Source organism: Myotis brandtii, unplaced genomic scaffold (genome assembly GCF_000412655.1).
Source record: "Myotis brandtii unplaced genomic scaffold, ASM41265v1 scaffold363, whole genome shotgun sequence".
Lineage (NCBI taxonomy): Eukaryota > Metazoa > Chordata > Mammalia > Chiroptera > Vespertilionidae > Myotis > Myotis brandtii.
In genome coordinates, this window is record NW_005363938.1 from 398641 (window position 1) to 413888 (window position 15248).

The following is a 15248-nucleotide window of genomic DNA, read 5'->3' on the forward strand; positions in this document are numbered from 1 at the left end:
AAAGAAGGAGAAAGGGAGGGAGGGAAAGAAGGAGGGAGGGAGGGAGGGAAAGAGAATGAGAGAAAATGTAGCTACTGGTATTCTGAAAATTGTAAAGTGCACAGGAGGATGGAAAACTGTGCCAGTTAGGGTTTTTTGGTCATAGATCCCAGAAACTGACTCTAACTAACCAAGGGAAAAGGGGAACTTGCTGGAAGAATGTAAGGTGGCCCCAAGAATCACCAAGAAAGTATAAAAATGAGGCTCAGAAAGATTTAGAATGCTAGACTGGTGTCTTATGGAAGCTGCCACAGGGTTGATCACGGTGAATCCAGTGTTTCATTCAAGACTAAATTCCAGGGAAGGAGCATTTGAGGGTCTAGCATGAGTCAGGTGGCCATCCCTTGATCCTGGAGTTTTTATGAAGAGTCAGATAATTCAAATAAAGCAACATATGCCCAGGCATTCAATACATTTTCTTTTATTCTCCTTCCTACAGTACCCACATTTGTGGTAAGAACAACACCTAAGGAAGATGACAATCAGAAAGTACACACCACTGACATGCCATTTGGTGACCACAGAAATGACCACGACCCACTGATCCCCTTCCCTGAGACCTCCCAGACCCCGGGCAGTCCCTGCGCAGGAAGTGGCCCCACATGGAACACTCAGACCAGCATCTCGCTAGAAGCTGCCGGGAACACTACTCCAAGCCAAAGCTAAAAATATCCCATTAGTCACTTTCAAAGCACTAAGCAGAAACAAAAAGAAATCAAAAATTAATTTCAATACTTACAGTGACAGCAGCAATTAAGGTGACAAGCGTATGGAAATCATTGCCATCACAGGAGATCTGTGCCTAAGGGGGAAAGATCTTTGCCTAAGGAAGGTATGATGAAACCCACCGTTCACAGCATATGGGTTACCAGCACTCGGGGGATTTGAAATGGGCATTTCTGTGCTTAACTATAATGATTCTGTACCTACTATGTGCCAAGATCTTTGAGTAATCACCTCTAGATCTCACATCAACTCAACAAGAAGTATTATTGTTCTTATCTTACAGATGAAGAAACCAAGTCACAGAAAGTCTTGATAAATTACTCAAGTTCATGTTGATGGAAAGTAGCAGAACCAAGATTAGAATCCGGGTCTTCCTCAGCTGAGACCCAAGGACCATCCCACTGCCCTGTCATTTCGGATGATGTTTTATATCGTCAGTTACATTCAATCTGATTCCCCAGGCTTTCTGATCTGTGCCGTGTGTGCTAGGAATTAGACGTTGGCTGCTAGATGTAGTTTGAATGTTCCAGAAGTTGCCCACTTTTTCTCTCCCTGCTTTTTGGTTTGTGCCACTGCAAGGGATGGGTAACAAGCTCCCATATAGTTATCTGAAAAAGATCCAAGCACAAGAGATGAGCATCCTGTTCTGATTCACAGAAAGAGGTAGAAAACAATCATTAAAGTCCTTGGCATAAGGACATCCAAGCAGGACTGAGAGCTTCTTGTGATGCCGTCCCCTGGCGCCCTTTCCTAGAAGAGCTTCTTGTGATGCCGTCCCCTGGTCCCCTTTCCTAGAACGGTGCCTTTCGGGGTGCTTCATACATCCTATTGATCATCTCCATGGAAGCCTGGGGTAGCAGAGGGACCTAAGCCAGCCTGGAGAAAACTTGCTTTTATCAGGATAACAATGAGTGGCTGTCCCGGGCTCATTACATCACAGTCCAATTCGGGGAAAATTGTAAGGCTTTTAGGGCAAGGAAGCAGGAACACTTACCAAGAGTCTTCGTGTGTATGGCTGAGGGCAAACAAATAATAAAAATGACAATAATGACAATAACACCCCCCACCCAGAAGACATGGTGTTTTTTCCAGTCTATAGAATTTCCCCACTACACACATTGTGATTGCTGAACCAGGAGGCCTATTGTCTAAGCATCTTGAGAGAAACCTCGAGAAGGCAGAGTCAGAACTGGTTTTAACAATTTGGGAACTGTTGTTAGATTATCTGGTGAGATGAGATGATAGCACGAGCTTGTCTAAACAAAGCACAAGACGGCCCTGGGCTGCATCAGAAGATCTGAAAGACCCACAAATCTGTGTTTTTAACAAGGAGCCCAGGGCATTGCTCTATCAGGGGTTCCAGGACCACGCTTTTGAGAAACACTATTATCAGTGCCAAATATATGAGAGTGGGAAGTTTACCAGATGTTTTATGCTGAGGCAGGGACTCACACATGATGACAGGAGAGCTGCAGGGAGCCTGCCAGCCCTGTACCAGGTCGGGCAGGCATATTCCTCGTGTCCAAAACACCCGTCACCGGGGCCAGGGCAGCTCAGCAAGAGTGTGCTTAGGTTTGGGTGTTTGAAGACTCAAACTGAAGTACGCTTTCTGCCTCACATCGCCTGGCTCAAGAAAAAGGTATTTTCCAAAGCTGTTACATTTATTCTTTCCTGGTTGCAAATATAACCTGTACTTGTGGAAATTACCACCATGAATAAAGAAACAACAACTGCTTTCAAGTCCCAGTCATCCAGAAAAACCACCAATAAATTATGTGTCTTTCCATATCATATTTTTAATAGTCTCTCTCTCTCTCTCTCTCTCCCTCCCTCTCTCTCTCTCTGCCATTGTTTCCTTTTCTTTAATATGAGGATAAAAATACCTACCTTTCAAGTTTATATAATGGATGCTTAATAAATTACATTACACCTATTATTCAACTTTGATTATGTTTATTTTTTCCACTTGACATTCTATAATGAACATTTTCCATGTGCCATTAACTGCTCTTCAAAAACACGACTTTTAATGGCTGCATAATACACCATGATTTAATGAACTATAATTTATTTAACTATTCTCCTATTACTGAGCTTTGAAGTGTTTTCCACATTTTTCTAATTAAATCTTTCCCCACCTCTCTGGTGTCCTTAGGATAGGCTTCCAGAAGAGGAATGACAAGAACAAAGAGTATAAACATTTTAAGGCTTTTTATGCATGCTGCCAAATTATTTTTCTGTTTGGGGGGAGGAGTGTATACTTCCAAGACCATCATCAGCCTAAAAATTACCTGGAATTTAACACTTAGGCCAGAAATGAATGTGTGTCAGCATAATAAACAGTGGGAGTAATGAGGAGGAAAGACAAAATCCATTACAGATTTTAAAAACCAGCAAGTCGTTTGAGTGAATACACTGCATTAATTCTATATGAGAAGAGGCTCAGATGCTGATCATTTTTAACCACTGTTCACTTTCTAAGAGACCTTCATCAGGGGAAAAGCATAATTTTTCATTGGCAAGTTTCTAATATTAGTTCATATCTTGAAACCCCTTTCACTCTTCTGGTCCCCATTGCTCAATTCCAATCATCCTGAAGGGGATTGATAATTGTGGCAATTGCACAAAATGATTGCTACCTGCAGAGGCAATCACTTCCATCACCTGCAGAACTGATGAGCAATTCATTATCAAGGATTTAATCACCATCAACCTGGGAGGAAACGGGATTTCTCATATGATTTCCGGGATGTTGTGTGTTCAACTCTCCTTGGTTCCAAATTGGCTTTCGTGAATGGGCATTTGAACTCAGACTGTAGCAGGAGGGTAATTACACAATGGAAAGGGCGATAGAAATATTTGCATAACCTGTCTTGAATTTTTGATGTGGACTTTACATGGGATGCTGCCTCCATGAGTGGGGTAGCATCTTCTTGGATGATTATGATAATCCTGGCAGCAAGCCCATAGTTGGTGTGTCAGAAAAGTAAAATGCTGGTCTAAACCAATGTGTAAGAACTATGATGAGGCAATATGGGTTAGCAGTTGAACTTGGACTCCCTGGACTTAAAGACTGCCTCGTTCCTCAGCAGTTACGGGAGTACTACTTAAGTATGTCATGATATTTAATCCTTACCAATGACATTTTAAGATATGTATCATTTTGCCTATTTTATATGATACTCTTGTGAGTTAAGGTTCAAGTCCTGGTTCTCCAATTATTATTTACATGATTAAGGGCAAGTCACCTCTCCAAGCTTCATTTTTCCTCTACTGTAAAATGGGGATAATAATAATAATACCATCTTTAATATGATGGCTGGCACATAGCAAGAGCTCAAATAATGGTGATCTTATTATTATTAACTTTTTAGTCCTCACCTGAGAACATGCTTATTGATTTTAGAGAGATGGGGATGGGGGAGGGAGAAAGAGAAAGAGAGAGAGAGAGAGAGAGAGAGAGAGAGAGAGAGAGAAACATTGATCAATTGGCTGCCATATGCGCCCCTACCTGGGACTGAAACTGCAACCTAGGTATATACCCTGATGGGGAATTGAACCTGCAACATTTCAGTGTACCGAACAATGCTCCAACCAACTGAGCCACACCAGCCAAGGCTATGCTGATCTTACTATTATTTACTAATTAGTTATTTTACTAATGGTAAATAAGTTGAGACTCATTCAGATATGTTAATATTCCTAAGATCATAAAACTAATCAGTGGCTGTGCTGAGATTTTAATCCATGTCTGTCTGATCCCAAAGACCATTTTACAACATCATTCTGACAGACTATACTATTATGGTAATAATTCACTCATTCCCATAATCTTATCATTCAAACAAAATTGTAACTGCCAGACAGACTTACCAGTCTAGTATGCAAACAAATATTACCAGGCATTCAAAGAAGCAGGAAAATATGATTAATCACAATGAGAAGAATAACAAATTAATCAAAACAGATGCAAAAATGACACATGATAGACAAGGATATGGAATGTTATTACATACACACACATATATACACACATATGTTCAAGAATGTAGAATAAAGATTGAACATGTTAAGTAGAGACATAGGAGACATGTAAAATATCTAAATTGAACTCTCAGAGATGAAAATTACACTAGAGGAGATCAACAGAAAATTATACATTGCAAAAAAAGATTTATGAATTTGAAGGCACAGCAATAGAAACTTTGCAAAGTGACATGCAAAAAAAGTAAGAGAGAGAATATAAATAAAATAAACAGAGCATCAGTGAGCTATGACTAACTTCCATTGGTCTAATACAGTGGTCGGCAAACTGCAGCTCGGCAAACCATGGCTCACGAGCCACATGTGGCTCTTTGGCCCCTTGAGTGTGGCTCTTCCACAAAATACCAACTTCTGCGCATGGGCCACGAAGTTTCAATCACACTGTACGTGCGTGCCCCCACGTGGTATTTTGTAGAAGAGCCACACTCAAGGGGCCAAAGAGCTGCATGTGGCTCGCAAGCCACAGTTTGCCGACCACGGGTCTAATATATGTGTAATTAGAGACCCCAAAGAGTGGGCAACAGAAAAAAAAAACTTGATAAAATAATGACCAAAACTTTTACAAATGTCATAAAAATTATGAACTCCATGATGCAAAAAGCTCAACAAACCCAAGCACCAGAAACATGAATAAAACTGCACCAAATCACATTAAAATCGAATTGCTTAAAATTAGTAATGAAAAGAAAACCATAAAAGTAGCTAGAAAAAAACATACATTACATCAAAGGTACAAAGAAAAAATGACAGTAATCTTGTAAGAAACAATGCAAGCAAAAAGATAGTGGAACAATATTTTTAAAATACTGGAAAAAACAACAACTGTCAATCAGGAATTCTATACCCATTGATAATACCTTTCAGAAATAAAGGTGAAATAAAGGACTTTTCAGACACAGAATCCAAATAATTCAGTAGAGGCAGATTACCCACTGGAAGACATGTTAAAAGAATTTCTTCAGGCAGAACAATAATAATTTTAAATGGAAATCCAGGGCTACATGAAAGAAAATGGTCATTACATGGTATATAATGATTTTGTCTTATATTTTATATTTCTTTAAGACATAATTGACTGCCTAAAGCAAAAATAATACTCATAAAGATGTGTTATGAGGAAATCATTATGCCCATTTTAGAGACAGAAAACTAAGATTATTACAAGTAAAGAACTTACCCAGGGTCACCAATAGGTTTGACACCAAAGCCCTGGCCCTCTCATAAAGTTTTATATGGTTCTAACTGTGAAATTGGTTAATATTTCTTCAATGAACCAACAATATATGCAGAAATTTAGAGCCCTAGGCTTAAAAAGGTATTCAGGCAACTAGAATTGATCTGAACTAACTGAGTACCTTCTTACAGGACAGAAATCTGAGGCCAACGGATAATTTCAAGTCTATCCTGGCACAATTTCCTCTCTCCCTTTATTTCTCTATGTATAATACATTCCTGGTGGTTCCTTTGATGTCTGACATTTTTCATCCCTTCCTTTCCTAGAGCAGAATTTCTCTAACTATTCTCTATGGGAAATTAATGCGTCCTTAAGTGTGTTCTGTGGTGAACAAAGTGGTATTTTATTAGTATGGTATTTGCCATACTAATTTTACCCTAGGGAACTTATTTGTGAAACTCTTAGTAATAGAGCATAAATTAAATACTCTGTTGGCAATCAAGACTTAGGTACTTTTAGTATTTTTTGCTAAACTTTGGAAAATGCATGTTTGATTGAGGTCACTGGTGACAAGAATGCCTAGATCTACCGGTGACTTTCCCAGCGTTAATAAGTAAATATTGTGTCAAAACATGAGGAGGGCCCAAAAGAAGAAATTGGTTTCATCACAAGAGACTTCTGGAAACATAACATTTCTACATTTTGGGGCAAAGGTTATAGTTGCCAACTTGCTCTTTTTGTCCTTTCAGCCAACATTTTTATTGCTTATTATGGGATACAAGTTGTTATGTTGATGAGAGAAGTGTTCAGATAGATGGAGCCTGGGAACGATGCTACAAAGAGAAGAGGTCAGGCCAATGTTTTCCAAATGCTAATGTGCATATTAATCATTGGGGATCTTGTTAAAATTCAGATTTATATCGAATAGATCTGAGGTGGGGTCTAAGATTGTGCATTTCTAACAAACCCCCAGGCAATGCCAATACTGCTGCTCAATGAACTATATTTTGACCAGTGTGTATCATACGCAAATTTTGAGAAATGTACACTCCTTGTACTAGGCTTGAGGCTAATAGGTCTCCTGGGATACTCCCAGCAGGACTATGCTTTATTTGTACAACTCAACTCAAAAGCAAGAAGATCATAGCAACTAACAACCTGTGCACCCAACTAATAAAAGAGATAAAACTGTCCAAGTTCTTTACCTTGGATTTTCAGGCCATCCATAAATTACCTCTACCTTCCTTTACGTTTTTTAATATTATGTGGTGAGGGTTGGAAGTGCCATTTACATTTCTTTTTATTTTTAATTTAAATAATTTTTTCAATTACAATTGACATACAATAAAGTTTATATTAGTTTTGAGTGCACAACAGAGTGTGGACTAAACTCTCAAGACATAAATTGCTTGTTTTTTTGGAGTACTGGGGGAAGTCAACTTTCTTCACCCCTTTTGTGACAAAACGGTTTTGTCTTTACAAAAGTTGTTCTTTCTCCCTGCATGCTCTTTGTCTGCCACTCAGATATTCATCTCAGATTTACTCATTCTACAAAATCTGGTTAGTTCAGGCTCTATTTTCTCTAAGAAGTCTTCCAAGTACCCCAACCACAATTAACTGTGCTCTCCTCCATTACATGCCATGGCTACTTATATTAACACTAGAGGCCCAGTGCACAAAATCCATGCACGGTAGGGTCCCTAGAGGCTGCCGGCTGCCGGCCGGGGCCTCCCTTCCTTCTGTGCTGCCCCCCGATGGTTAGCGCACATCATAGCGAGCGATTGAACTCCCAGTTGGTCGATCTCCCAAGGGACACTTTGCATATTAGTCTTTTATATAGAGAGATCATTATCGTACAGCATACTTTATATTGGAGCCATGGGTGTTACATTATCTTTCCCTATTATATGTTGAACTCTTGGAGATAATGACCCTTGTCTTCTCTGTTTTTAAACCATTTCCCTATAGTACTTAGTACAGAGACATACACTAATGAATACTTGCTTAATTAGCTAATTATGGAGAAAATGTATTAGTGTCTAGAGAAAAACTTACCATCTCCTTTTGAAAACAAAACTTAAGAAACAATTTGAGAAAAACACAAGACCAAAACTAATAAAAAAAATAACTGTCATATACTGAGAGATTATTAAATTCCAGGTACTGTGCTAAGCATGTTTCACACATTGTCATTGAATCCTCATAAAAACTCTGAGACTAAATGTTACTTCCATTTGTAGAAGAGCAAACTGAGACTTAGAAAAGACAAATGACTTATCCAAGGTCACTGGTTCTGAAATGTAGATGTACATTATATTACCTGGGGAGTTTTAATAAATATTGATTGATGCCTGGGCCCCAACCCCAAATATTATGACTTTATTGATCTGGGGTGGGGTTTGGATATCAGGGTTTTTAGGATCCCCTGATCATTTCAGCGTTCAGCTAGGGCTGAGAAGACTGGTCCAGGATTGGGTCTGTTCAACTTCATGGCCATGGCCTTGAGTCTCATTGTATGTAAGCAAAGGTAAGAGAAGTGCTACAGAAAGAGATGGGTTAGAGTAGATTGGCAGAGTTGAATATGGAGGCGGGGTCTGATTTTTACCACATGTAGATCTGGGTTTGGAATGCAGTTGGTCCAGGGAAAATGCAGGTTTCCAGGGCTTTGAGAGCAGTTGTGGCATCCGGTCATTATAGTAAATTTAGTCTGCAGGTCCTAACTATTTGAACAAAGCTGCCTAGGTAACTCTTTTGTTGCAAGCATATAGCAAAATATAAGAAGTAAAAATTGTTATGCCATAGATGAAGCACAATGCCACAAACTAACTGAATAACCTTTTCCCCCTCATCAGTTGCCTAGGTCCTATTTTACCTCCTAATTACATGGTGGGCTGATCAAAAGCCTTCCAAAATTCTGCACGGAGACATCCTCTCCTGCAAAAGGTGTGTCTTGCCCAGGCTAATCCCCATTCTGATAAACAGCAGAGCTAATCCAGGCTCAGGAAAGCTGGACAGAGCTTGACTTCTCCCAGCCAAGCAAGGCTAGGAGTCAGTGTCCTTGGTGTTTGCACACAGACAGGAACCCTCTCTTTCTCAACAAATACTAGCAGAGGCAGAACGAAGGTTCAGGATCCACCCTCTACTGAGAAGCAGAGCAGAACACGTTTGGGGAACTGGCTCATATGACGGAAGCCGTCTTGTTGGAGAAAGTGTACACGTCCAGGAACACCTGGGATTGCCACCACCACCGGGAGTTCACTGGAGACTCCAGAGGAACCAAGCCTTTGGCACCTTGATGCCCGACTTCTGGCCTCCTGAGCCTTGAGAGTATAAACTCCTGTTATTTTAAGCCACCCAGTGTGTGGAGATTTGCTGAGGCAGTCTTGGAAAAGAACACGGTTGAATCACAAATTTGCACATCATACTCAGATTTCAAAGAAAATGCACCATTTCTATTTCCTGGATTAACTTGATAATCCTGACAAACCCTCATCCCAAGGGATGGCAGGTAAAACCCAAATTTAGTTTCATCACGTTAACTCCGGCTGAGGTGATATTTCAATGCCTTAAGGCGAGTCAGCCTTTTTCTGTCCAGTGTTTCCAATGTCTTCCCTCTCTCCTCAGAGCCCCTGTCCAGGCCCTTCCACCGAATCCTGGATTCTCTGGTCCCTTGCTGCCTGGTTCCTGGAACCTTGCTTGGCAGACAACCTGAAGGCCAGTGACTGGTGAACTTGACATCAGTGTTCTCTCACTCCAGACAGGGCCCGTGGTATATCTCTCCCTGCTCCTCCACAAGCTACACTTCCCTCTGGGGGTGATCACTCCCTTTCAGCTTCAGGCCAGGTGGCCCACCCTGCAGCACCCCACCATGGATCACTTTGCCTCCGGAAGAGCAGCCCCTGAGGCAAGCTCCCTGGCCATTCCCAGCTAACATCCAGGTCCCTCAAGAATTTTTTTTTTTTAATCTAGCTTTTTACAGACCCCACAAGTGCCAATTTACATTTATTTTTATTTATGATGTTATCTCAGACTAGCTCTTCCCCTAACCACAGCAAGCCTCTGACTTGGCTCAGAAGTAGCCACCCCTCTTGGATCCTAAATAGAAAGCAGGAAAAGAAAAACCCTCTTCTGTTTTCATTTTCCTCCTAAATCTACCTAAAAGCTTTCCTCTTTCTGCACTTTAGCCCAGAGAGGCTGATAAAGATACATAGGTTTTGCCACCTTCGTTACTGAGCTGCTAACTTGTTCTTCCCACCCCGCCTGGGACAGCAAGTCCGGCCCTCAGAGACCTCTTCCTCTCTCACAGTGACATTCCCTACTCAGCACCCTTCTCCTTCCCACGGTGGCATCTTTCTTCCCTCGTACTCTAGGACTTGAGCAGAAGAATATGATTTTTCACAAAAAGGAGAAAAAACATCTCTTTAACATTTTCAAAATATTACCCTCATTACATGAGTAAATCAAGATGTAAGTGGTGAGTATTAAGAATAGAATAAATGGAGTAGAAGTGGCAGAAAATAATAAAAAGTTTCTTAAAATAGTGAACACATTCAGGGCATAGTGAACCCTCAATTTTTTTTTTAAAAAAAAGTATTGTAGTTGCAGCATTAATTGTGGCATTGTGATGGGTAATTCCACTGTTGACTGTGGTAATCGACGAGATGTCAGAAGATGGATAAGCCTGTTCACAGCTCAGCTGGCGACGGGGGTACGGCTTGACTGGTGTTGACCTCAAGCAGTATTTCCAAATATGGATGTCATTGCCGAAATTCACAGTCCACCTTCCAAATCTGCACCACGTACCAAGTGTTCACAAATTGTATGTCTGTGGCCACAGCCGTCTTTGTTTCTATTAGCTGTAGCACCCGCTCATGGCAATGCTGCAACTTTAAAACCAGCAATATCGCATTTATATCAGTCACTGACATGCCATCAAGGTGAGGGAGACCAGAAATGGCAGGGCCACATGAGCCATGGAGATGGCCACATAAGCAAGCCCCAGAGGCACCTGGAAACCAGGGTTATGCTAGTGGCAGGCGTCACCACGGGATCAACTTAGACAAATGCCACCCAGGTAACTTGGCGAGGTTAGTATGAGGCATTACCACTTCAAGGGGAATGAAAACTTCTGTCCACTGTCAACCTCAATAAACTATGGACCTTGGTCAGCGAGCAGATACAGGTACATGCTACCAGAAACATAACGAGATGCCCCGTTACTGATGTGGTGCAATCAGGCTATTAAGATGTTCTGAGGAAGAGGAAGCTCCTAAAACCACCTGTCATGAAGAGTCAATGAGAAGATTCAGAGCAGGTGGAGGAGCCTGGTGTCCTGATTGGAAGCCACATGGAGTTCATTAAATGCTAACAGGTGTTTCAAAAAACATTAACGGCACAACAGATTGGGTATCATTCAATGTCCCCTCATCACCTCTTAACCTGGGAAGGGCATCTCTGCACTTGCACTGCCCTCTCGGCTGCAACTCAGAGCTCCACTGAAGAGAAAAGGAGGTTTTTTTAGCCACTGATTCCTCATCAGTCAAGAGAAGCCTCCAGGTTGGGTGTGACCACTCTGCAGAAAGTGTTCCATTTCAGATAGTAATGGGTCAGAAATCTCTGGCATCGTCTTGACTTTGCTCTACTTGCATGCATAGCATGTGTGCTTCTTTCCTTCAGCCTTCCTCCCCACTTGACAGGTTGGCAAAATTCTCCATCTTTTTTTTATAATTTTTTTTTATTGATTAAGGTATTACACATGTGTCCTTATCCCCCCATTGTCCCCCAACCCCCATCTTTTTCAGTATTTGTCTGACATCTTCTCTTCCATGAAGTATTCCCTGATTCTCCCAAGGAAAATTAGTCATTCTCTCTCTGCAAAACCCCTAAACCTTGTACGCATTCCCATTAGCACATCTAATATTCTGTATCACATATACTTATTTACATGATGGCCCCTGTCAACTTTCTAAAGGGAGCAAATTACGTCCTCTTCAACTCCATCTATTTAGGTCAGTGGTTCTTCACACTGACTTCACACTGAAACCATCTGAGAATCTTTAAAAACTATGGATGCCTAGGAGGGTCCCCAGAAGTTCTGGTCTCATTAGTCTGGGTTTGGCATTGAATTGCACTTATTTATTGGATTGTTTGAATGCCAAGGACAATTCTAATGCGCAGCCAAGACTGAGAACCACTGCCCTGGTGCTCGGCATAGGGCTCAGTATATTCTACTGTCAGCCATTTAACCTCTTTGTGTTCCTCACTGTTAATGTTCTTAACCTTGGCAGATTCTCTCTACAACTGCTGTTAGTATGAGTCACCAAAATATTGCTTCTTCCTGGAAAACTGAACAAACCTTAGAAACAGAAGTCTCCATCTATCAGCGCTCTCCTCCTATGGTATGTCTGTGATATGTCTCTCCCTGCTCCTCAACAAGCTACACTTCAAACATTTCAAGAAATATCCCCTCTGAAGGAGGGAGGCTAGCTGTTGATTTTATTATTTTTGCATGAGGCCCACATATACCCTGGGAGATGCTCTGTGACCCATAAACATAACTCTGAAACAGCAACAACAACAAATCTGTCAGGAGCTCCCCTAATGTTTGATTCACCAGCCTCTCACCTCACCCAGTCTTGGTCTCCAAAGACTGTTCAAACTGCTCTCTAACAATTCCATTTAAGATGAGGGCTCTGTTATCAGGAGGACTGCATAGGTATCTGTGTGAGATTTCCCCACTCTTTTTCTCTGTTTTGACTTGGAGATTTTTCATTGTGATGCTCAGATGCAAAGCCAGAGAGGCTTTTGCACGAGGTAGATGACGGTGTGAGCTGGGAGCCTCCTGAGAGACCTTTGGCCTATTTCTGAGATTTTGTAGAAGAAAAAGAACCTAGAACAGTTCTCACTCTAATGAGATGTTCAGAGCTTCCCCCATCAGCTCCTCCCTCAGTGGTTTAATCATCTAAAGACAAATAAGGAATGCTCTATTATTAATGATGTTGTTGATCCTGTTTACTTCCTGGGCCACTAATGAGAAGCCCCGCCCCCTTCCTTGTACCTAGCTTGACATGGAGGCCAGCCATCCGTCTACACTGTGCTGATTTAAACATATTCTAATATACAGGCAAGGATTAGACTTAATGAAAACAGACAGATTTTTATTGTCCCCCTTTATTAGTTTGAAAACTGCATTAACCTGGGCGAGGCTGACCTTATGAAAGCCTGCCTAGATGGGGTGAAGCCATCCTTTGCCTGAAATCATCTTCCCTGATGCTAATAACTCGTCATTCAAAATGCATTCTTTGAGCCTTGACAGGATAGCTAAGTTGATTAGAGCATCATCTCAATACTCCAAGGTTGTGGGTTTTATCTCCAGTCAGGACACATACAAGAAGCAAGCAATGAATGCATAAATAAGTGGAACAACAAATCAATGTTTCTCTTTCCGTCTCTCTTTCCCTTCCCCTGTCTCTCTAAAATCAATAATTTAAAAAAAAATGCATTCTTTGATATTTAGGGCAGCTAGTGTAGTGTCAGCTAGTGTAGTATCCCCATTGGTGATAACAACAACCTTCAGGGCCAGGGGTAAAGTCCATGAACAGGGGGTGTATAATGCAATTCACCACCTGTCATATCAGAGGTGAGGAAAGAGAGGAGAGATAAGAAGGGAGAGAAAGGTGGTTCTGGTTGGGCAGCATCCAATGTCAGATCTGATGTGGAGTGAGAAGACCAGATCCAGAATGAGCTCAAAGAGGTGGGCATCAAGCATTCTTATTGAGCACAAAAGGAATAGACTGGTCACTTTAAAGATGTAGACTTAAAGAGACAGTACAGAGAATTGATAAGTATAGTTAGCATATAGCAAGCATTTTCTATGGATCTGGTACTGATCTGAGAGTTTTACATGCATTGTCCAATTTAAGGAAAGTATGACTATTTATTTTCACCCTTTATTTTACAGACAAGGCAACTGAGGCTTAGGAAAGTAAGAAATTTGCCTATAGTCATACAGCCAAGAAATGGTGAAACTTGGAAATGAACTCCAAATGGTTCACTTGACTATTAACTCTATTCTGCCTCATTAATAGGGATCTTAATATGCATTATTTTTGGGGGGGGTGTCTTAGCATCCAGGGGATTGTTTGAAGAGTAGGTGCTGAGAGAGATGAGATAGGGTGCACCAAACAAAGGCCCCACACATTTGCCTCAGTCTAATCTGATCTCTTGAGCTGGACTTTACCTCCATCTCTGACCATAATGCGATACCCATTTCAGGTATCATGATATGGCCACACACAGTCTTGCCCACTGGCCATTCATTTCTGAACACTGACAAGTGGAAGTCATACTACTCAGTCAACTGGAGGCCAACATAAGCCACAGTTTAAAGACCATGTTTGGTCTCTCAAACAATGCCTCATTGACCTAACTGCAATGCTAATCAAGCCAAGATCAAATAGTCTGGTGTCGGGTTTTTCGATGTTAGCACTATTGACATTTGGGGGTGGCTAATTCTTCATTGTGGGGACTGTCCTATCATCATAGGATGTTTAGTGACACCCCTGGCCTCCGATGAGATGTCAGTAGCACCGTTGACCCAGCTGGAACAACCAAAGCTGTTCCTACACATTGCTAAATGACTCCTAGCAGGCAGAATCAACCCCAGTTGAAAGACATAGAATAGTTCAGTTTAGTGTGCATCAGGGGCTTGATAAACGAGATCTCTGGGCCTCATCCCTTAAGTTTCTGACTCAGTAGTTCTAGAGTGGGTCGAAGAAATTGTATTTCTAATAAGTTCTAGATGATGCTTAAACTATTGGCCCATGAACCACTTTTAGATCCACTGAATCAGTGTGTTCTGTTACATATCCAGAGCCACGTGCATCTCTGATACTGAAAAGGTGCAGGAGAGGGGCCCTGGGAAGCCCTTCCTCACCTGCTAGAAAAACAACACACTGACTTAGACACTGACTTTCTGTAGAAGAGGCAGGTAGTGAAAAGAAACCTAAAGTTAGATTCAGTAGACAGGAATTCAAGTCTGTAAAAAACCCAACACTGGATGAGTTATTTAAGTTCTCAAAGGCCCAATTTCCTAACCTATAAAATAAAGCTGAGAACAAATGACAACCTACTTACCCTGGATGGTTTGGTAACTCAGGGAAATCACACAGTGTTCCCCAAACTTTGATCATCCTCAAAACACATCATAATTTATTACCACCAGCTGAAATAAATACTTCTCTTTAAATCAACTGACTAAAAAAAA

General features: G+C 41.2%; 1 long non-coding RNA gene across 1 annotated transcript in view; it reads left to right on the top strand.

Moving 5' to 3' along the window:
• Nucleotides 1-15014, top strand: part of LOC106727089 — a 26328-nt gene extending 11314 nt beyond the window's left edge. Inside the window, exons 2-3 of the long non-coding RNA XR_001363244.1 lie at nucleotides 14858-14861; nucleotides 15004-15014. This is a non-coding gene — a long non-coding RNA (uncharacterized LOC106727089). The remainder of the gene's footprint in view (nucleotides 1-14857; nucleotides 14862-15003) is intronic.
• The last annotated feature ends 234 nt before the right edge of the window (nucleotides 15015-15248 follow it).